At 46.9% G+C, this 16,356-nt stretch overlaps 1 protein-coding gene across 2 annotated transcripts in view; it reads left to right on the top strand.

Annotated features, from left to right (window-relative positions):
* The window catches only part of csmd1a (CUB and Sushi multiple domains 1a), a 332,617-nt gene that overhangs the window by 65,312 nt on the left and 250,949 nt on the right, over nucleotides 1-16,356 (top strand). The window lies entirely within an intron of this gene.

Below are 16,356 nucleotides of genomic sequence, written 5' to 3'. Positions count from 1 at the left end.
TTGATTCCCGTCATAGGGCATCAGTGGAAAATGTGCTGAAGATCCCAAACCACCTTCACCAAAGCTGAGCTAGAGTTCGGCTCACCCTTCAAGTGGTCACCATACCCTGGTACGACTTTCTCAAAAGGATGTCTGGATCCTCACACAAAGTTCAGTCAACTGGACAAGACGTTTTTAATTTAAAAAAGTAAGAAACTTTACAGGCAATGAAAGAAAACCATTATGCTGCTTGAACCCATGCAATATAGTTAATGCTAGCAACCACAAAGGGCAGTTAATTCTGCTTTACTTTCATTTTGTTTGGGATAAAAAAGTGCAGTTATCAGATATTAAATGCCCTCTGTGGAGACCTTCTCTGGCATGATCACACGCACAAAGAAAATGAAAGCTTTTTACATTGTGTACACCCTGCAATCATCGATCCCTCCACAGTAAAATTCTCCTTGTGTACATGCAATTTATTCATATATTCCCACGTGAATTGGATTAAGAACTCGTAAAAAGAGCAGCGTAGGGATCGATGGTGAGTCCCAGCGATAGTGCGGCTCCCTGTGGATTTGCTGGCTACAGCTATGAGACAAATCCCAGCACCACAAACGGCGTTGCGATCGAGTTTCTGTCACAACAAACTGCAAGGTTGTCCGTGACCCTGTTAGATGACAAAGAGCTTGCAAGAGTGTCCGAGTAACGTGCAGGGGTGGCTGTATCACACCACAGCAGGAGACCATCTCATCCTGTCAGAGGTTCTGTCTCTGAAGTGCCTTTTGACCAACTGATGTGGTTCAATCAGCTTCACAAAACTGAACGTGATGGGAATTTGTCGTTAGTGAATGAAAACAGAGATGAGTGTGAGTCAGGTGACCAGCATGACTGATTTGTTCCACCTCTCCCTCATTCCCCGACTGCCTCTCTCTTCATTTGATTTCCTCTCTCTCGCCATTCGGAATCTGTGTCCGTTGATCTCTGTCGTCCGTTGATGCGGGTTATCCCTCATACCATCATTCCATCCATGTTGTTTCCACTAATTTTTACCAAAATGTTTGGTAAACCAAATGTTTACCAAATGTTTACCAAGAATATGACCCTTCTGAAGTTCCCGTGTCACTTGATTCTGCTCAGTGTGGGTTTTATTGTAGCTATGATCCTGTAAACAGGCCTGTGGCTGTAAAGAAGGCGAAGGCATCCATGCTGCTCCAATGCTGAGGAATCATTCCCAGGACTCTGGAATGTCAGAAAGTTTCCTGGGAACCCTCACTATCTGTCAGCACCTATGAGTCTATACACTCTAGGCACCATGTTTCGCTTCATGGTATGTTTCTGTAGGGGCTAATTAGATCAGGGCTCAGTGTAGCATCGCGGCTTAATGGATTTCATGTGGCATCACGGATCTCAGGGTGCGAGATTCTGAATCTACCTCAGATTTCAGTTAGCCTGCTGTTACCATGGCTGCGGTGATATTGTGTGTCCTCTGAGACCGAATGCATCAATCTGTCACCCACGGAAACTCTGCCTCCGCATAGTGTCACCTCTGAACTCTGAGAAAGTGTCTGGTTGCCCTTTTCTTTGATGGAATAAGCCATGACTCCAGATGCTCTGCGGAGGCTGCGGCGCATTGACCCATGCCTCATGCGGGGGTGCTCTCAGTCTCTTTTGGACACAGAGAGGAGCCCAGACTGAAGTCACGAGTGTGGCGGTTGTCCAGTGATGCATTTTGGCTGCTCCATGCACCTCTGCGAGCCAGCGTCAGATGGTCCCAGGTTCACATGTTGGCATCTTCTACGTGAGGTTCTTAAATAACTAGCGAGATGAAAAGGGGCCAGGAGGGATGGGGAGACGACAAAGCGCCGACCCAGCCAGCCAGGTGTGAAACCGCCGGGCTAGAGGCGTTTCTCAAAGCGATGGCTCAGGAAGCAAGTTGGGCTGTGCCGAGTGAGTCAGGCCAAGGGGAAATGAGACGGCTCAGCAATAAAGAGGGACACAGGCCCTGTGATGATGAGCTGATGCTCGCCACGAGGGGAAGGATCGCTGCCAGGATGCTGACGTGGGTTCCTGCATCTGCAGCTATCAGGCTGTACAGCGCACATCCTATTCGGAGATGCAAGCGGCACCTGAGCTCTTATGCCTGGTTTCTGTGATGATGAGTTTATCCAAGGAGGTGACAGTTCCTGCCCATTCCTAGTGCGGAATATTTTACAGAAACAGTTTATGTATTTCACTCAGGGGTATAGCCGTGGAGCTGGTCAGGAACCTGAAGGAAGGAGCAGGATCCGGATGAGGAGTCCTAGTTTTCATCCATTATAACTTACTGGGAAGTAGCCAGACTCCTAGGTGTTTTGGGGTTACTGTCTTTGTTCGGTGTGACAAGACACAGACTGACAGAGCAGATGCTGGACCATGTAGCATCGCAGATGTAAATGGTCCAGCAGAGATGTTGGCAATGCAGATGAAGAGCCGGGAATCCACTGGATCACCCAGGAGCTCTAAAACACAAATATCCAGACACAAATGCAGAAAATGACAGCACGGTAACTACAGACACTCTAAGCTAAAAAGTGCGAACTACGTCTCTGCATGCGCATCTGGACTATCCTATACATACTGGCACACCGTGACATCTTCCCTCAACAGTTTCCTTTGTCTCTTTATATCTCAAATCTGTGTCCATGCAGTGTTTTCAGAAACACTGCTTGGTCCCATTCCAGCACAGTGGAGACAATCTTGTCTCGTCTGCAAAGGCGCCTGGAATGGAAAATGGAAAAATTGTCCAGTCGATGCTGCTGGAATTTTCAACATGTAGCAAAGATGCCTTGGGGTTGGTGATGTGGATCTCTGCGCACACGTGAGCGGCAAATCGCTCCCCTCCCCCCTCCTTCGGTCTTACCCCCGAGCATATGAGCATATGCAAAGCAGGAAAATCAGAGGCACCACCTGCCAGGTAGGCTCTGGACTACCAGCTGGTAATACCATAAGGACGCTAACCTTCCAATTTCAGCTATACAAACTCCAACAATGAATTTAATCGAAACCTGGTCCAACCAGCCTTACTTAATTAACGGCTTATTTCTTGCACGGTCTGCCATTTTCCTTTAAAATTTTAATCCGGTGCCAGTTGGTATTGTTTGGTTTTAGCCAAGATCCTTATTTTTGATTAAGTTTGTCTTTACTTTTCCTTTGGTGACTTGGCAGGAAGCTCCTGAAGACTCCTGAGATCTCCTTCTGTAGGTCCTACTCTTTCTTCTCTCCCTCCTGCCGCATTTGTTTTCTTACATGATGATTCGCTCTGTCTCACGGCTGTCCTTCTGCGGTCGTCTCCTTCCCTGCTGGGCCCCCACACAGTCGAGGCATTCTCTCTTGCAATTGCCCTTCCTGGAATATGGGAGGGTGACAGTTACACACGTCAGTCCTAGCGTGAATGGACCCAAGCTGTCCAATCTACATGCCTGATCTGTGTTTATTAATTGCAGCTAGTGCTTCCATCATGGTGCTGTCAGAGGCAGAGAGTATCAGAAGCACACCGATTTACCCACACAATTATAACCTTGATAGAGACTTCCTGTCCTGCTGTGGGCATAGTACAATTCGTCATTAAAATGGGCCAATTATTCAGGTTTGTAATGATCTCCACTCGATTTAACTAAGTATAATATACCTCACCTGATTAATCACTGCTTATTACTTGATGAAATATATTTGACATTTTGACTCCCTGGGTTCCCACATCATCCAAGTCCCACTGAAGGGCTTTTTTTTGTCTTTCATGTTTTGTTTTTAGGTTTCTAGGAACTACCTGGACAAAAACACCTCGCTCTTTACATCAGGGAACTTCACTGGTTGTAAGAATAAAGTATAACATCTTGTAACTTTTTGGTAATGATGCATCAGTTCAGTCTATTTGAAGGCTGCAGGCGGGCCGAGGTCCTTGCCAAATGTGTCTTAAAAACAGGCTTGTTCCTGTTGCAGGGTGCACAGGCCGCACTCGAACCCGGTAAAGGTCTTTGGGCCCATGTTTAAGGGCAGGCTAAAAGTGCTTCCTCGCACATCTCCTGGGGTGTTTCTGCACAGCAAGTGCTGAGGTATTTAAAGCATTACAAGATAAATCAGCCCTTGAGGAGAGAGCTCCTCTGCCTCGGGTGAGAAAATCTCCACGAGTCATTAAGGGCTGGAACGAGTGCTCTGATTGTCAATGGGGGCAATGAGGCAGAACCGGACACGGGATCACGGTCCGGTTACAGCCACAGCGGGACCCGCTCAGACTTAGAATACTTACTGTCGACTTTCTTCCTTTGCATGCAGCAGCTTGTGAGTTCAGCCCCGCAGCGTGACAGAGGTCTCCGGCTGCGTCAGTTACAGCAAACCCCTTGGCTGATGTGTGACGGCTGCACAAAGCATAGGGCAGCCATCTTAGCCAAGCTGAGTCCCAGGGGATGTTCCTGGGGTCCTTTAACACTAGCACCACCTATATGCATATTGCAGGTACTGCATCTGTTTCAGTCACTGTGACCTGGGATCTGCCTAATAACTGAAACATTTCATTCCAATATCCACATTTAGCTTCCGTGACTTTAGCCCATAAAAAGCAGTATTTTTACACTGTGTTTGTGCACGAATGATGGTGCTTTGACTGCTGCATTGAAGATCACCATTCTAATCACCCCACCCCTGCTCACTGCCCCAGTACTGCCTGTGTTTCTCACGCTGAACTTCCTCTGTCTGATGAATAGGACCTTCCACATGCTAAGTAGCTTAAGGAGGATGGACTTCCGATCACTCTTTGACATATACTGCAAAAGCTCAAACACATTAGGTGCACTGGGAGACTCTATTGACTCCTGGTTCCTGTGTGTTTAGAGATGCAAATAACCCTGCTTGTGTATTTTGGATTCTGTTGCATATTTAGACCGAGCGGCATCGCAAACGACTTCAAATAACCCCACGTACATGCGGTGAAAGCGGGGGCTTCCCGATCTGCTCGAATTCACAGTCTCTATAGGCGTGCTAAGCGCTTGTTATTTCCAGAACCGAAGCCCAAAGCGTTTCCTTGAAGATGCTCGTCTTGGTTCCTTACATCCCCGCTGCGGATGCATTTCCACACACAATGCGCTTTGTGGTTTTCCTCCCGCTCCCTGCGTCATGAAATGCGTGCAGATTGACGTCGGCTGTCTGTCCCGATCTCCATGGTGAAGCCTCGTCCTGTCGTGGGCGGCGTGGCGGGCAGCCAGCAACGTCACCCCCCAGCTTGGTGGCCACGTGGGGTTGCCGCGCCCATGTGGGAGTCCTCCCACGGTGCAGAGACACACTGACGCCTTAGCTGTCACCAGTGAGAGCCCTCATGTCCTGGGATCCTGGCTGAAGGATGATGAGAAGGCTTGAATATTTCGTTACATCTGAAATGGAAAATATATCTATTTGTACAACAGCAGGTACATTGGAATGTGTTAGTTTTCACATATTCCATCTTGCTGTCCTTTTTAACACACACACACACACGCACATGCAGGGTATACATATCCTTATGGGGACCGCTCATTCATTTCAATGGGAAAAATGCTAACGCTAACTATGACAACCTTAACCCCTACCCTGCCCTAACCATAACCATAACTAACCAAACAAAATACAAGAGTTTTTACATTTTTAGTTTTTTCATAGCAGTCACCGATTTTTATAAAATAGAGTTTTCCCTTATGGGGACCAGGAAACCGGTCCCCATAAGGGGAAAAAAACAGATATTTATCACGTTATGGGGACATTGTGTTCCCATAAGGATAGGTAAACCCGCTCGCACGCACACACGCGCACACACACACACACACACACACACAGTGGTGAGAGCCAAGCTTGCATTCTCTGATCAGGGTCAGCCATTGGCAGCCCTGCAGCTTTTTTCAGGAGGTTAAGGGTCTTGCTCAAGGGCTCAATGGAGATACGGCTACTCTGCCAAGCATGGGATTCAAACTGCTGACCTTCTGATCATAGAGCTAACCCCCTAAACATTCATATTTTAAATCCCAAACCCAGGCCCAGGCATAAAATCTTTTGGGTTTCGAATGTTTGTTCCCAAGGAAACACTGATCGCAGCTGTTCTCTGCTCCTGACTGCCGTCTCCTTCTCTGGCCTGCTGGTGTTATGCTGGGGCCATGGCGCCGTCACTGGGGCCGCGGCGCCGTCACTGGGGCCACGGCGCCGTCACTGGGGCCACGGCGCCGTCACTGGGGCCATGGCGCTGACATCAGTTCCACAAAACTAACTTCATTCCTTTCACTTTAGCAAAAAAAGTGTGTCTGTTCTAGCCTGATTATGCATGTTTAGCACCCACAATTCTGTACACTTGAATGGGAAGACGAATCATGTTTGATCATTTTATTGTAAGGCTAGAATTTTATCCCACTCTGCTGGTTTTGCACTTATAAATTTGCATGCGACGTAGATTAAGTGTTGACTTGATTGCGATGGTGGGAAGCCCCATATATCCGCTCCTTCCCATGGTCAGAATCACTAACACGTGTCGTCCAGAGCACTCTGCAGCGTGGTGGTCTTGGCTAATGTCTTATTTAGCCCGACAGTCACAGGTCAGGCCGGCAGCCGGAAAGTAACTCCCAGGAATGAATAATCTTGGCTTTTTCAATCTGCACACCAATTAGAATCATGAATCAGTGTTTCTCCCCTTTCAGCCTTTCCCCGCGTACGTACGCCCGCCGAACCATGACACTATCAGAGGCATGCTAGGTGTCCGTGGGGGCCCTACTCGCCGCCTGCCATGTTTACAAGGCCCCCCATGAGTTTGAATGGATGCTCGATGTTGCACTGTAAGGAGGCTTCGATCTGTTACATGGCAAGTGCTTCGACATGGACGCATGTTTATCACACAGCTGAAAGATCGCTCTGTTCCGCCGATGACATCACTCTGCCACCCCCGCCCTTCCCGCCACACCTGGCTTCAGCTTCCTGGAGCTGTTGCGGAAGCAGTAATTAAATGCACAACTGGAATTTAAGGGTGTGGATGCACCGGCCCAGGGCGGCCCTGGCCTTCATTCAAAGCCATCGGCACTGCCGCCACCTGTGAAATCGATTCGCATTATTTATTCTCTCGCTTTTTTCCAAACGCCCAATCTTGGGATATCTTCCATGAACGGGAATCGTACTTATTAGATGAATCTGTTTCGAGAGCTTGTTTCTTAATATACAAGAAAAATTCTCAAAAAAAAGGCTCTGCAGTGAGGGGGAATATATTTATTTGATTTTTTTTCCTCCTCCATCTGCTGTGTTGTTAATATTCCTGGTATTTTAGTCATCAAGCGTTGCATAGTTTCGAGTGATACAGTAGCTGGTGTAACCATGGAAACAGGATTAAAGATTCCTCGGCAACAACTTTATTCATGTGTGGAGGAATCTGACTTCCTTTTTTCATGCTGTCCTTTTAGCTAAATTGCCTCAAATTCTGTAACTTAAAAAAAATCTCTCTGTAGCAATTTTCAGATTTAGACAGTCAGTTCATATTTAAGTGCCTAAATAATTTGAGAGTTCACCAATCCAGGGACTGAATTCTGGATTGTCGGTTTGTACATTTTGTTTTCTTTTTGGAAACGCGAAAAACAGCTAAAAATATTCATCAGCCACCGGTGCTATTTGGTTCTGTGCCTGTTCTGTTGTCTAGACGACTCGGACCTGGATCGTTCGCTGCTTATCCAAATGCTTGATTCATCTGCTGGCAGTGTGTCAGATGAAGGCCCCTCAGGTTAGCAGTGGGAGGGGGGTGTGTACTTCACAGCCTCGCCATGATAACGCAGGCTCTGGAGTCCCCGGACCTGACAGCGTCGTATGGAACAACATGCTGTATATGGATTTTAGCTCCGATCATCAGAATATAAACGAGTTTAGCCTGACTAACCACTCCTCCAGTGGGTTCTGCTGTAGGACACATGTCAACAGGGGTGAAATATTGATTTGGGGGGGGGGGGGGTGACGTTCCTTCAATGAGCTGCCTGGGGCCGCTGTTCGCCTCGAGTGTAAAACTTAACTATTGTGGGGGGGTATTTGTCACCTGACCCCAATGGACTGCTGCTTCCTGGCTATGAGGCACACAGCCTTTTCCCGTGGCTCATGCCTGAAACCGGTGTCGTGTTGGGCAGACATTTCCGGGGACGCAGCAAACTTGTGTCGAGCAGCTGATCCATGAACCAGAGGATGGCAAACGAAGGATTTCAGGGCTGGACGACTGTATGAATTTAAACAAGGTTCCTCACACGCCTGTGTAAGACCGCGGTGTTCGTTCTAAAGCCAGGGCTGGTGTCTTTCATATGGCTGGAATTGTTTTGTTTTTATATGAAACGAATGAGTACCCCATGATAAACAAGCTCCTTCACTGGCCCCTGAGTTTTGTAAGATCAGCTCTGCTGATGTTGTTTTCGTCCTTATAAGACCTTGACAAGTAATGAGCACAGATCTCCAGTAGAAGGTGCTATGTGTAAGAGTCTTTGGTTCCTATGAAATTTTAGCGAACGAGCGTCAATGGCATGGTATAGAAGCCAGTCTGGAAGACAGAGTTGTTACGTAAGCGATGTACTGCGAAATGCAGTGTTTTGTTCTCAGAAATGCAATATCACTGGAGAAGAAATATGTAAATGTGCAGCTCAGTGGTAGCACAATGCTTTCAGAAATCCTCACTGTATGGCTCGTAGATTAGCCTTGCAGTAACCTTCCCATTGTACGCTCCCTGTACTAATGCACCATGGGAATCGTCCGAGGGCTTAAGCACTGGCTGTGAAAGATTAGAGCTCATTCGATATTGTCCTGCAATCAATTTACTTTCCTCCTTTTTCATGTGATTTTGATTGGAGTGATTTGAGCGCAGTGATTTGAGCACAGTGATTTGCACCCAGCAAGAATTTACCTCCAGTAGCTGCATTTATTTTCGGTATAAAATGTTTCGGTGAATTTACAATGTGTGAATGTGAGTTTGGCCTTCAGAAGGTTTTACTTTCTTTAAAAAAAATGGCACCCAAACACGAAGCTGCAGTTTCTATCATAGTTTGTTGTCATTGGTATAATGACAAAAAATTATGTTGAAGCTGTTAGCGTATGGGGCTCAGTGCTTTATGCGTTCTTCTGCATGAGAAGAAAAAATGAGGCACAGTCAGATGGAGAATGAAAGTTTAGGATGTCTTTCTAAGGAATGTCCGTCAAGGATGAAGCAGTCGAATCTGAACTCTGGCTCCCCATTCGAGAGATGAAGGGTTTCTAAACAAACGGAATTAACAGCTAGTCGAAAGGTTAAATGACCCGATGCAGCCTTAGCGAAGCTGAGGGTGAAGCATCTCTGAAGAGAGCAGACACCATGCAAACACTCCGCCTTGGGAATGACCCTTGACAGCATCGCATCAGGAATTTCTGTACTTCTGCTGAGGATGTTTTTCTCCTGAGTGAAGCAGATATATTGTAATCATCCATTATTTATCATACAAATATCACGCAATTAATTCCCTAATTATAATTTGCAACTCATATTAGCAGAGATAACAAATAAAAACATCACAATAGTTCTCTATTTAACTGCATTTCAGTATCTCCAAAGTCAAGCGAGGACACCAGCCCACTTGTTTCATTAGCTATTTAAATGTATCGCACAGAGTTAATAAGTTTTGAACCGGAGCTGAGCAGGGATGTTGCTGGAAAGGTGAATATGTCCTGGCTTCAGAGGTAACGCCTTAATGAGCCCGTCTGCCCACTACCCACAGAAATCAGCTGTTAAATAAGCCCCTTTTCTCTGATATACTTTTGGAAATTTATGAGGTTACATAATGCCTGAGACAGGGTGATGCAGCCCCGTTAGCATGCACGATAGGGACCTGGTGGGTTTGGGGTCGCAGCCCCCTACCAAAGTGATGGGCGTGATGGGCGACTGGGGGGAGATGCTACTGCTTCCTGACCGGGGGGGGGGGGGGGGGAGTAGAGCAGGGTCAAAGGGTCAAGGGCTTGTGGTCGAGTGTTTCACTGCTCTGTTCCAGCTAAACATTGATTATTGATGCTGTAACTCAAACACAAAATGTCACCGGTGAATAACATGACTAGTGTTTTGATCAGAGAGAGAATCCATGACTCGGAGGCCTTTGGAGTAATTCTCCTAGCTAGCTGGTTCTTGCTGTACTCTCTTGCTTTTTGTGCAGAGTTTCAGGGACCTTTTACAATAAACATGTCAGCCGTAATAGCACCCGCTTCCACGTTTACATTGTCCATCTGGTCACATGATTTCCCAAAACAACATCACATGCAACATTACTGAATGTTGAATCGTTAATTTCTAACATAATATATGAACTTACAGAAAAAGGAAAATACCAATACAAATATAATTTGCAATGAAAATCATTTATAATAAATGAAAATATAATTACAAATTAATAAATGTTTTTTATGCAATAATTAAATCTTTGTTGGAATAATTACTTGACAACAGTTCATTAAACTCTTCATTAAATTAAAGAACACATGGTGAATTATTCCTAAAAGTACAATTTATTCACTTATTAATTCAAATCTTGATTTTCTTCTTTTTGTGCAATAATGTGGTTTAGGTCTGTCCATTTCCCTGCCTGAAGAGACAGGGGTCCCATGAGAAACCTCGCCTGGCTTTGCTCTTCCTGTCATTTCTTAGTTATAATAACTCCAGTGCTGGGTATCATAATTTATTTTTTATACAGATACAATAATGAAAACATATATTTTTAGTCAGGCTAGGGATGAATGTTTTGAGGATTCTCCAAAATTCAAAACAATGAGCGTGGAGTGGGGTAAGGTGGGGGGGTTCACTTCATTTATTCATGGTTTTCTCCAAAACAAAGGCCTGAATGATGCAACTGAATGTGATGTGAATCCTGTAATTACTCTCATCAGCTGAATGCACAACACAAAGAGATTTGATGTATTAATGTGCATAATTACTAAAATAATCATAAATGAGCAAATGAAGCAGGAGTTAATAGTGGGGACCGGCTCTTTCGCCTTTAGGGCCCCAAAAATCTGTTTCCGTTTCTTCGGTTATTTACTTCCTCACTGGCCCTCATCATTTTAACAGCATGAACCTCCATAACCTCTATAAGCCCCCAAGCTGCTGGCGCGGGGGCCGCATCTTGATGAATTTCCGGAGGTGGGAATTAAGCGTGAAAAGCAGAGGAATACGTAAGAGCGAATCCAAGAGCGGGGAATAAAAAGCCATCTGCAGGTATAAATGCAGGCCTGTCAGGTGATTGGTGCCCCTCCCAGGCCCTGAGAATCACGTTTTCCTGAGTATCCAGATGACAGTGCGAATCGGAAACAAGCCATTTGCATACGAGGCCTGCAGTCCGTCAGCCGGCAGCGATGTGACTCACGGCGCTGGATGCGAGGAGGACTGGGCCCCGAAATCCACCTGCCAGCCCAAAATCTTGGCCCCACCACTACCCACACCAAACAAGCACATCTTCACAAGCTGTTTCTAATTAGGCTCAACCACACGGTGATGGCCCACAGGGGGCGCATTGCCTTGTTGCTGGGCTCTGGGGCAGCCCTCCCTTGCCTCTTGGGGCCATTTGGCTGCCATTGGTGCCCAGCTGCTTATGGTGCAGGTCCCTATGACCCGGAGAGGGAGACGCCCCCGAACTTCCCCAGTACCTCCCAGTGGACTCTACGCACAGTGCTGTCGATTTATGCTAAGGAAATGGCCAGCGGTACCCACATCAGGGGATTGTTCTGTAAGCAGTCACCTCCCATGCTACTCTAGGTAAAAAGTACCTGACTGTAAAAGTCATGGTGCAGGTCACGGTGCAGGTCATGGTGAAAGTCACGGTACAGGTCATGGTGCCGGTCTGGTGCATGTCACAGTGAAAGTCACGGTACAGGTCAAGCTGCAGGTCACTGTACAGGTGATAGTAAAGGTCACTGTGCAGGTATGGTGCAAGTCACAGTGAGGGTCACGGTGAAGGTCATGGTGCAGGTCACAGTGTAGGTCATAGTGCAGGTCACGGTACAGGTATGGTACAGATCGCAGTGAAGGTCACGGTGTAAATATCATACATATATATTATCATGGTGTATTCAGGCCTACCTCAGACACTACACCGAGTGACCGGTCAGAGCACAGGCACGCGCTGCTACACACGAAGGCATGCGGAAAACGCTTTTATTGTTAGAAAATGTAAATGGATGCATGCCACAGTCGCGGCTCAGTGAGGGCCTTCACTGCACTCAGGTGAAGCTGCTCCCCTGTCTATTCTACCTAATGAACCAAAGGGGTGGCAGTGTGGTAGGGGATACAGATTTTGTGCCCCAGGAAAGTACATCATATTGGGCCCCCAACCAAGACCAATCCAATTATGTTGCAAATTTTTTGGGGCCCTCTGGAATGGGCCCCACGTCTTCCCTTTACAGCACCCCCGCACTGTAGCACCAGCTTTACGCCAGAACAGAGTGTGGTCCGGGTAGCTGTTCTGCAGACCAGGGGGCCTGAGCCTTCTGCCGCGTGTTCATAAAACGGAGACCTTGGGGCCGCTCCCCCAGGGAACGGATGGCGTACGGGCTATGGGGGTGCGTGTCACCGCTGTCACTTTGGCCACCTGCTTCGATCCAGGCCCTGGGCATCTCATCCCAGGAGGACCGCAGCCCAGCAGACAGCTCCTATTGGCAGCACTATTAAGACCAGTCTGAAGGATGACATGCTGCACTGGAAACTGGCACATTAATCTGTGTTCCCTGAAAAAAAATCAAGTAAGAAAGGGGGGGGGGATCCATCTCCACAGACAAGGATGAGGTGAAATGGTGCTTTATTTGCTATTTACACAAGTACTTTGGGATGTGGTTCTCATATCCTATCATGCTATCATGTGAGACACAGATATAGAGGTGAGAGTGAAGCTTGGGGTCAGAGCAGGACCAGCCATTTATCTGGCATTCCCTGGAGCATTTCAGGGGGGTTAAGGGTCTTGGGACCAACGGACATCTGCAGACTATGGGGTTCGAACCAGCGACCTTGTGATCACAGGCACGAAGGCCTGAGCTGTTGAGTGCCAGAGATAATGACAGACATGCTGGTTTATAGGCCCTGTTGTGCTTGGAAACGGACAGATCCGGCTTCTCATGATGTGGAGTGACTAGTCTGATGATTTGGGGGGGGGGCGAACACAGCGAGAAAATCAGGCCCACACCTGCACTCAGGCGGCCCGCGTTGCCCTCCACTGCAAAAGAGACACTGGGGACACTGGGGGGTGGCAGCATGCGCATGCGGCCCCCGCTCTATATCTCCAGGGAGATGCCACTCTCATCCTGCATGATCCCCAACATGTCTTATGCAGCATCTGCTGATAGCTGAGCCCCCCCCCCCCCATCTCCAGGATCACTTTTAAAAACTAGATTTTTTGCCATGTAGATAAATGTCCACTTTTCCTATCTTTTTCTGATGGTGTTTGATGTAAATGCTGACAGAGAATGCCAAGTCTATTTAAATTGATCATTACTTTCATAATGAGATATACAAAAACAATATGGCTTCACTCTTCCTTGGGTTACATTGACATGCTGCAGAATTGTATTTTTCCCAGTGATACAGGTGCTTGTATTCCGCTGCTCCATAGGACACTCTGAAGGCGTGTCAATGTTTATCCCCGGGGTTGACATGCGGGAATATAGCAGTGTCAGGATCCGATCTGTGATCCACTGAGCATGCCTGCCACCTCTGGACGCTGCTTGACATTTCAACGCAGAGACACTTCTGCTTTATTTACCGTGAGTTAATGGTGTTTGGGGAGGAACTTTAAAATCAAGGTGGGCTGCTCATTCGGGACAGAGGGGCCGCGGGGGTCACGAGGGCAGTCAAGTAATCTCTCCACCTCACGAATGAGACGGCGCCTAGACAAGGCGATATACTCCCTCGGCCGTGGCGTGTAAATGCAGGAGTGTACAGGCCTCTTACAGAAAGCCTTGGAGAGAAGATTGAGGTTTTAGCAGGAGAAATGTATGACTTGGGCAGTGTGTGTAACCATATTTCATATGGGCAGTATACACAAATATGGCATTTTCTGCATGAAAATCATCTCACATCAACATCCACAATACTGATAGCCCTCCCCCAATAAAAACGTTTTATTTAGCTTTGATTCATCTAAAGAGGTGAAATAAAGTCACGGAGCCTTTAAAAAGTGATGTTTGGTGGTTTGCTTGAAAGGGACCTTGCAGCATGGCTTCTTTATGTGGAAATGCAAGCCCACACGTTTGGATGAAGTGGCCCAAAATATTTATTTTTCATTTCATGGGCGAGACGCTTATCAGCGCGAGCAGCCTTCAGTTGCAGTGCGTAAGCGTGTGATTGTCCTTTTCAGTCTTTGCTCTGCTATATAAGAAGTCCATCCCACACCTGTGTCTCCAGCTCCTTCTGGGCTGGGAATCCTCTGCATGCAACTTTTCCTGCACAGCCTTATTTCCCTTGGTGATCGGTGCAGTAATTGTACTTTCATCTGCCTCTGAGTCAGATATCTCTGCCTTTGGTACATGTTTATATTTGTTTGTCGGTGTAAACTTAATCCGGGATTCGTAACTCTGGATGGTAAGTCGATTCCCTCTTAAAGCCTAATATAACTAGAATCTTGCCCACAAATTAAGTGGAATACATTAAGGGATATTAGTTTTAAAGCATTTTACCTACATAACAAAGCTATATTTTGGTGCATGTTTACTATTGTGTCTTGCTAGGCTGCATGCAAACAGTACATGTCATTTTCTTCTTTATACCATGATATTCTCCATCTGCCGTTACAGTTTATCTAATTAATTGGCACCTTCATAATCACTACTTTGGTAATTTGTTCGTTGCGTGTAGAATGATAAAAAGTGAAAATGGCCTCACAACAGAGCAGCGAGGCCCATGCACCCAAAACGGCGCTTCACCTTGTGCCCTTTCGCCATCAGTGTCGTGGATGGCCGGGAACGAGGCCGGTCTGCGGAAGAGAGCGGGCACTCGAGAGCGAGGCCGTGATGTCAGAGTCAGTTGAGTCAGGAGGCACTGCAGGCAGGGCGATCCGGTGTAGTCCTGACCCGGCCCGACCATCCTCAGGAGACTCCCTACGGCCGGGGACCTTCCCCTGACATGGTGCGGCGATGGCTCTCTCAGGCACCATTCACCCTCCGCGTCAATAAACTGTCACGCCAGACAGTTTAAGAGTCATGTGATTCTGAGTCATGTGATTTACGTGCCTCTGTTTAGTGTCTCTGCCCCATGACGGACCTTGCAGGACCATTCACCCTCCGCGTCAATAAACTGTCATGCGAGACAGTTTAAGAGTCATGTGATTCAGGTGCCTCTGTTTCGTGTCTCTGCCACATGACGGACCCTGCAGGACTGCCCAGCTGCCTAGATCTGTTTCAGTTACTGTAATATTAATGCTGGTGAGAATCTTAAAACCAGTAATAAATCAGATCCCTCTAGTGGCATTCAATGCAGAGAAATTCATGGTATGATTCTTTAAATAAATGTGGGGCGCTTTGTGGATGGTGTTCCCTGTTTTTTTCTGTGATTTTTTAGTCCCTGACCTGAAATTCTGGCCTCTTCTTCACAGCGTATGTAATCACACGGCTGGATAAACATGCGGCTACGTGGGAGTTGCACTTTACATGATGATGCTGTGCATGTACAGGGATGTCCTGCCTGCTTTATATATGAATAATCATAGAGGCCAGGCTCAGACCTACAACTTCACTGTTGTACCTGAGAATTGGGTATTTACCCGGAAGTGTTCTGACAATGGATCCATCTCACAAAAGAGTTAAAAACATACATTTGCTTTGGATTAAACGGTCAGCTAAGCAATTAAGTGGAAAGCCGCCTTTTGCGACGAGCTGGCACCCTGGACATGAAGTTATGAATTGCTTGTGTTTATAATGAGCATTACGAGTTAATTAGCCCCTGACATGTGCTCTTTGCTGCCCTGTGAAGTATGTCTATACAGCCTTCTGCAGCTGCCCATATATAACTACAGCGCCCCCAGCTGAAACCAAATGTGGGAATGTTCTTAAGGTGCTGTCCCTGCAGCTGACTAGCTGCACTGCTATCACTCTGTGATGTTTCATCCATATAACAGGGGCTGCCACGATCTTTGATCTTCCGTCTGAAATATTCAAACTGCAATTGCCGGTGTATTGCTGTGCTCTGAGTAACCTCCAAATCTTAGTGTTTCTGTGCTCCGAGTAACCTCCAAATCTTAGTGTCGCTGTGATCTGAGTAACCTCCATGTCTTAGTGTCGCTGTGCTCCGAGTAACCTCCATGTCTTAGTGTCGCTGTGTTCTGAGTAACCTCCATGTCTTAGAGTCGCTGTGATCTGAGTTACCTCAATGTC

This window comes from Paramormyrops kingsleyae, chromosome 3, assembly GCF_048594095.1.
Source record: "Paramormyrops kingsleyae isolate MSU_618 chromosome 3, PKINGS_0.4, whole genome shotgun sequence".
NCBI classification, from domain to species: domain Eukaryota; kingdom Metazoa; phylum Chordata; class Actinopteri; order Osteoglossiformes; family Mormyridae; genus Paramormyrops; species Paramormyrops kingsleyae.
Note: the sequence above shows the minus strand (reverse complement) of the source record. Positions and strands in the feature narration are given on the sequence as shown.